Source organism: Orycteropus afer, unplaced genomic scaffold, assembly GCF_000298275.1.
Source record: "Orycteropus afer afer isolate SDZICR_OR568_19922 unplaced genomic scaffold, OryAfe1.0 scaffold00004, whole genome shotgun sequence".
Lineage (NCBI taxonomy): Eukaryota > Metazoa > Chordata > Mammalia > Tubulidentata > Orycteropodidae > Orycteropus > Orycteropus afer.
In genome coordinates this window covers 33,397,313-33,404,127 of record NW_006921591.1, presented here as the reverse complement: position 1 = coordinate 33,404,127, position 6,815 = coordinate 33,397,313, and positions in this window count along the sequence as shown.

The following is a 6,815-nucleotide window of genomic DNA, read 5'->3' as shown; positions in this document are numbered from 1 at the left end:
GTATTGACATGTCTTCCTTGTAGGCATATGGATAGTGTATCCATAGGATAGTGTAGGCGTATGTCAGTGTATCCTATCACTGATAGCATTGTACTTCCGGACAGATCTTGAAACATACTTTGTGATGATGAATGCCATGCCATTCCTCTTCAAACTGTCATTCCTGGTATAGTAGATCATATGGTTGTCTGATTCAAAATGGCCAAAACCAGTCTATTTGAGCTCACTAATGCTGAGGATATCAATTTTTATGCGTTCCATTTCATTTTGACAACTTCCAATTTTCCTAGATTCATATTTCATACATTCCATGTTCCAATGATTGATGGATGTCTGCAGCTGTTTCTCCCCAATTTGAGTGGTGCCACATCAGCAAATGGAGGTCCTGAAAGCTTTACCTTATCCATATGAGTAAGGCTGGGTTTACTCTGATAATGCAGCTGTTTCCAAGTTCTATTTTGAGAGCTTTCTAACCTAAATGGACTATTCATAAAGTTGTGCAGTAAAGTATCAGACAATGTTTCTTTACTATTAATAAGGTTTTCCCTGGCCAATTCTTTGAGAAGTGGATGGCCTCTTCCTTCTTCCTAGTCTGTCTCATTCAGTAACCTGGGCTGATATCTGTGCACCATGTGCATCCCACTGGGTTTGAAACACAAGTGGCTCAGCCTCAAAATTCACATCAACATTTCATCACGGTAGGATAAACCGACAGACAAGTTTGTCTCCCTGTTGGTAACCTCTCCTACCATACAACAGAGAACAACATAATCAGGACACATGCCATCAACACTAAAACCAAATCAGAAATAGATGCTCAAAATAAGCTCATAAATCTTTATACACACACACACGCACACACACACACACAAAGAAAAAATAAGGGAATCTGCACACGACACCAACAACAATGCAAATAGAGGGAACAAAAACTCTATGTAAAAAACTTGAAAATGGAGAGGAAAACAGGACAATGTCCTTATAGAAAAGACTGTTCCAAAAATATAGAGACAAGAATTCATTCCAAGGTAACCACAGAGAAAATCACAACGCCCCCAAGGAAACACAAAAGAAGGAAAACTTACCGGGCTTAGTAAGCACAAAACCAATAATAAAGGAGAAGAAAGAGGAAACATTTTGCAACAAAATGAACTAAGCACAGAAAAATGGATGGACCAAGGAAACTCCAACAACAAGACAAAAGTAAATAAATAAAATAATAGCCATCAATTCACACCTATCACTAATTACACTCAATGTGAATGTACTAAATGAAGCAGTCAACAGAAAAAAGAGTGACAGACTAGTGAGAAAAAAAGGTCCACTGATATGCTGCCTACAAGAAAACCTCCTTAGACCCAAAGCTAAAAACAAATGAAAAGTTAAAGGGTGGGAAAAAATATATATCAACCCAACACTAACCAAAAAGAACTGGAGTGGCAATATTAATTTCTGATAAAACAGACTTTAAGGTTAAAAACAACTTAAGAGACAAAGAAGGTCACTATAATAAATATCTGTGCACACAATTAAAACACTCCAAATTACATGAAGCAAATATTAATTAAATGGAAGGGAAAAATAGACAACTCTACAATTGTAGTAAGAAATTTTAACACACCACTGTCAAGGAGGGATAGATTAACTGAAAAAAAAACAAAAAACAAAAAACAAAAAAACCTCAACAAAGATACAGAAGAACTCAACAACACAATCAACCAAGTTGACCTCATAGATATACACAGAGCACTCCACCCAACAAAAGCACAATTCACATTCTTTTCCAGTGCACATGGATCATTCTCCAGAATAGACCATATGTTAGGACATAAAACAAGCCTCAACAAAATAAAAAAATATTGAAATACTACAAAGCATCTTCTCAGACCACAATGCTATTAAATTAGAAATTAATAATAGGAAAATCAAGGAAGAAACATCAAACCTATGGAAGTTAAATAATACACTGCTCAAAACCTACTGGGTAATAAGAGAAATAGAACATTAAAAAAAAAAAAACCCTAGAAAAAAACAAGAATGGAGATGCATCTTATCAAAGCTATGGGACACAGTGAAAGCAGTACACAGAGGTCAATTTATAGCAATAAATGCACACATGAAAAAAGAGGAATGAAACAAAATCAACACTCTAACTCAACAACGCTAACAATAAGAAAAAAGAGCAACAAAAAAAACCCTACATCATCCAAAGTAAGGAAATAATAAAGATCAGTACGGAAATAAAACAAAAACAACAATAAAAAAAAAATAGAGAAAATCAACAAAACAAGAAGGTGGTTCTTCAAAAAGATGAACAGAATTGACAGACCATTGGGAAATCTAAAAGAAAAGAAAGAGAAGGTACAAATATCAAGAGTAATAAACAAAAATGGTGACGTCAGAACAGAACCAACTGAAATAAAAAGATGCTGATAGAATATTACGAAGAACTGTACAACAGATTTGAGAACCTAGAAGAGATAGACAAGTTTCTATAAACACAAGGTGTACCTAAACTATTCCAGTTGGAGATAGAATACTTGAACAGACTCATAACAAAGGAAGAAGTTGAACAGGTCATTAAAAAAAAAAAAAAAAACTTTCCAGAAGAAAACGTCCATGCCCAGATGGATTCACTGGAGAATTTTACCAAATATTCAGGGAAAGGTTGACACCTATACATCTCAAGCTATTCCAGAGCATAGAAAAATACAGAATACCTCCAAACTCATTTTATGAAGCAAGCATAACACTAACACCAAAATCAGGGAAGACACAACTAAAAAGGAAAACTACAGACCAATATTCCTTATGAGCATAGATGCAAAAATCTTCAGCAAAGTCTGAGCCAAAAGAATGCAACAACATATCAAAAAAATAATACATCCTGACCAAGTGAGATTCATACTCAGAATGCAAGGATGGTTCAACATCAGAAAAAACAATCAGTGTAATCCACCACATAAACAAAACAACCATATGATCAATCATATCAATCGACACAGAAAAGGCATTTGATAAAACCCAGCACCTACTCCTATTCTGAATTCTCAGCAAGATAGGGATAGAAGGGATATTCCTCAACATGATAAAGGGCCTATATGCAAATCCAACAGTCATCATTATTATTAAAGGAGAACAACTCAAAGCATTCTCCTTACTAATGAGAACCAGGCAAAGATGCCCTCTATCACCATTTCTACTTAACGTTGTGTTGAAAGGCATACCAAACCAAACCAAAATCACTGCCATCAAGTTGGATCTGACTCACAGTAACCCTTCCTTGCCAGGACAATAAGGCAAGAAAGAGAAATAAAAGGCATTCAAACTGGCAAAGAAGAAATATAGCTATCTCTATTTGCAGATGGCATGATTCTATACATAGAAAACCCAAGAGATTCAGAGGGGGAAAAAAAAAAAAAAACTAGTGGAACCAATAGGTTCAGCAAAGTGGCAGGACACAAGATCAACATACAAAAAAAAAAAAAAAAATTAGTTGGATTCCTCTACATCAACAAAGAGAATTTTGAGAAAGAAATAAGGGAAGCTATACCATTTACAATAGCTAGTGAAACGACTTGACTGCTAACCAGAAGGCTGGCAGTTCAAACCCACCAGCCACTACTCGGAAGGAAGATGGGGAAATCTACTTCCATAGTGATATTGCCTCGGAAACCCAAGGAGGGGTCACTATGAGTCAGGTCTGACTAGACGACACATAACAGCAACAACAACAGTAAAATGATAAAATATCTAGGGATAAATCTCATGAGAGACACAAAAGATCTATACAAAGAAAACTCTAAAGTACTACTAGAAGAACCCATAAAGGATCTACATAAATGGCAGACCTGCCCTGTTCATGGATATGAAAACTGAATATTGTGAAAATGTCAATAGTACCCAAAGTAATCTCACATTTATTGCAATGGCAATTCAGATACCAACAACATTTTTTAAGGATGTGGATAAACAAATTGCTAACTTCATATGGAAAGAAAAGTGAACTCGGATGAACAGAGCACTACGGAGGAAGAAGTACAAAGTGAGAGGTCTCACACTCCCAATGCCAAAACCTACTAAACAGCCACAGTAGTCAAAATAGTGTGGCAATGGTACAATAATAGACAGATAGACCAATGGAACAGAATTGAAAACCCAGAAATAAACCTATCTATCTATGGACAGCTGATCTTCAACAAAGGATCAAAACACATTAAATGGGGAAGAGATAACCTATTCAACAAATGGTGCTGGCAAAACTGGATATCCAGTTGCAGTAAAATGAAACAAGACCCATCCCATACCCCATACACAAAAACAAACTCAAGTTGGAGCAAAGACTTAAATGTAAAACCCCAAACTATAAAATTCATTAAAGATAAAATATGGCCAAATTTAGGGATCCTAGTTCATGGCATATATAGACTGTTAAGCATAACTCAGAATGCACAGGAAGTGGAAGAGAAGCTAGATGACTGGGACCTTTTAAAATTAAATTCTTATATGCATCAAAAGATTTCATGAAAAAGGTAAAAAGAGAACCTATAGATTGGGAGAAAATATTTGCCTTTGATGTATCTGACAAAGTACTTATCTCCAAAATCTATAGAAATCTTCAACACCTCAAAGCCAAAAATACAAACAATCCAATTCAAAAATGGGCAAGGGATATGAACAGACACTTCACTAAAAACAATATGCTGGTGGTCAACAAACATGAGGAATTGCTAGCATGCATTAGCCATAAGAGAGACGCAAATGAAAGCAATGATAAGATATCATCTCACCCCAGCAATAATGTTGTTGTTGTTAAGTGCCATCGCATCATCTCTGACTCATAGTGACCCTATGCACAGCAGAATGACACACTGCCCGCTCCTGAGCTACCTCCATGATTCTTGCTACACTTAAGCCCATTGCCACCACCACCATGTCAATCCACCTCGTTAAGGGTCTTCCCCTCTTCTGTCAACCCTCCACTTTACCAAGCATGACATTCTTCTCCAGGGAATGGTGCCTTCTGACAACATGACCAAAGTATGTGAAATAAAGTCTGGTCATTCTCGCCTCCGAGGAGCATTCTGGCTGCACTTTTTCCAGGACAGACCTGTTAGTTCCTCTAGCAGTCCATGGTACTATGAGCATTCTTTGTCAATATCACAGTTCAAAAACATCAACACTTCTTTGGTCTTCCTGATTCATTGTCCAGCTCTCACATGCGTATGAGACGATTGAAAATGCCATGGTTTGTGTCAGGCGCACCTTAGTCCTCAAGGAGACATCGTTGCTCTTCAGCCCTTGAAAGAGGTCCATTGCAGCCAATTTTCCCAGTGCTATGTGGCGCCTGATGTCCTGATTGCTCCTTCCACTGACGTCTATTGTAGAACCAAGCAATGTTAAGTCTTTGACAATTTCAGTCTTTTCTCCATTTATTGTCAGCTTATAGTTCCAGTTGTGAGGATTTTTGTTTTCTTTATACTGAGATGTAATCCATACTGCAGACTGTATTCTTCAACCTTCATCATTAAGTATTTCAAATCATCCTCACTTTTAGCAAGCAAAGTTGTGCCATCAGCATATCACAGGTTATTATTGATTCTTCCTCCAATCCTGATGCCACTTTTTTCTCCATATAGTCCAGTTTCTCAGATTTTTTGCTCTGGATACAGATTGAATAAATATCATGAAAGGATACAACCCTGACACACTCCCTTCTTTATTTAAAACCAAGCAGTGTTCCCTTTTTCTCTTTGAATGACAGCCTCCTTGTCTATGTACAGGTTCCCCATGACTACAATTAAGTGTTCTGGAATTCCCATTCTTCTCAATGTTATCCACAATTTGTTATGATCCACATAACCAATGCTTTTGCATAGTCAGTAAAACACAAATAAACATATTTCTGGTATTCTTTACTTTGAGCCAAGATCCATCTGACATCAGCAATACCATTCTCTTCTGAATCCAGCCTGCACTTCTGGAAGTTCTTTGTCAATATACTGCTGCAACTGTTTTTGAATTATCTTCAGTGAGATTTTACTTACATGTGATATTAATGGTATTGTTCAATAATTTCCACATTCTGTGGGATCACCTTTCTTTGGAATGGGTACACATATGGATCTCTTCCAGTCACTTGGCCAGGTAGCTGTCTTCCAAATCTCTTGGCATAACTTAGTGAGTGCCTCCAGTGGGGCATCCGTATGTTGAAACATCTCAATGGGTATTCCGTCAATTCCTGGAGGTTTGTTCCTTGCCAATTCCCTCAGTACAGCTTTGATTTCTTCCCTCAATACCACTGATTCTTGAATATATGTCACATCTTGAATACCAGTTCCTTTTGGTACAGTGACTCTGTGTATTCTTTCCATCTTCTTTTGATGCTTCCTGCATCATTCAATATTTTGCCCACAGAAACTCAAGATTGCAAATCAAAGCCTAATTTTTTTTTTCCTCAGTTGTTTCAGTTTGAGAAATGCCAAATATGTTCTTCCTTTTGGTTTTCTAACTCCAAGTCTTTGCATATTTCATTATAGTAATTGGCTTTTTCTGTTCAAGATGCTCTTTGAAATCTTTGGTTCAGCTCTTTTATCTTGTTATTTCTTCCATTTGCTTTAGCTACTCTTCACTCAAGGACAAGTTTCAGAGTATCTTCTGACATCTATTTTGGTCTTTTCTTTCTTTCTCATCTTTTTAATGACCTCTTGCTTTCTTCATGAATGATGCTCTTTATATCATACCACAATTCTTCTGGTTTTTGGTCACTGATGTTCAATGCATCAAATCTTTTCTTTAGATGATCTCTAAATTCA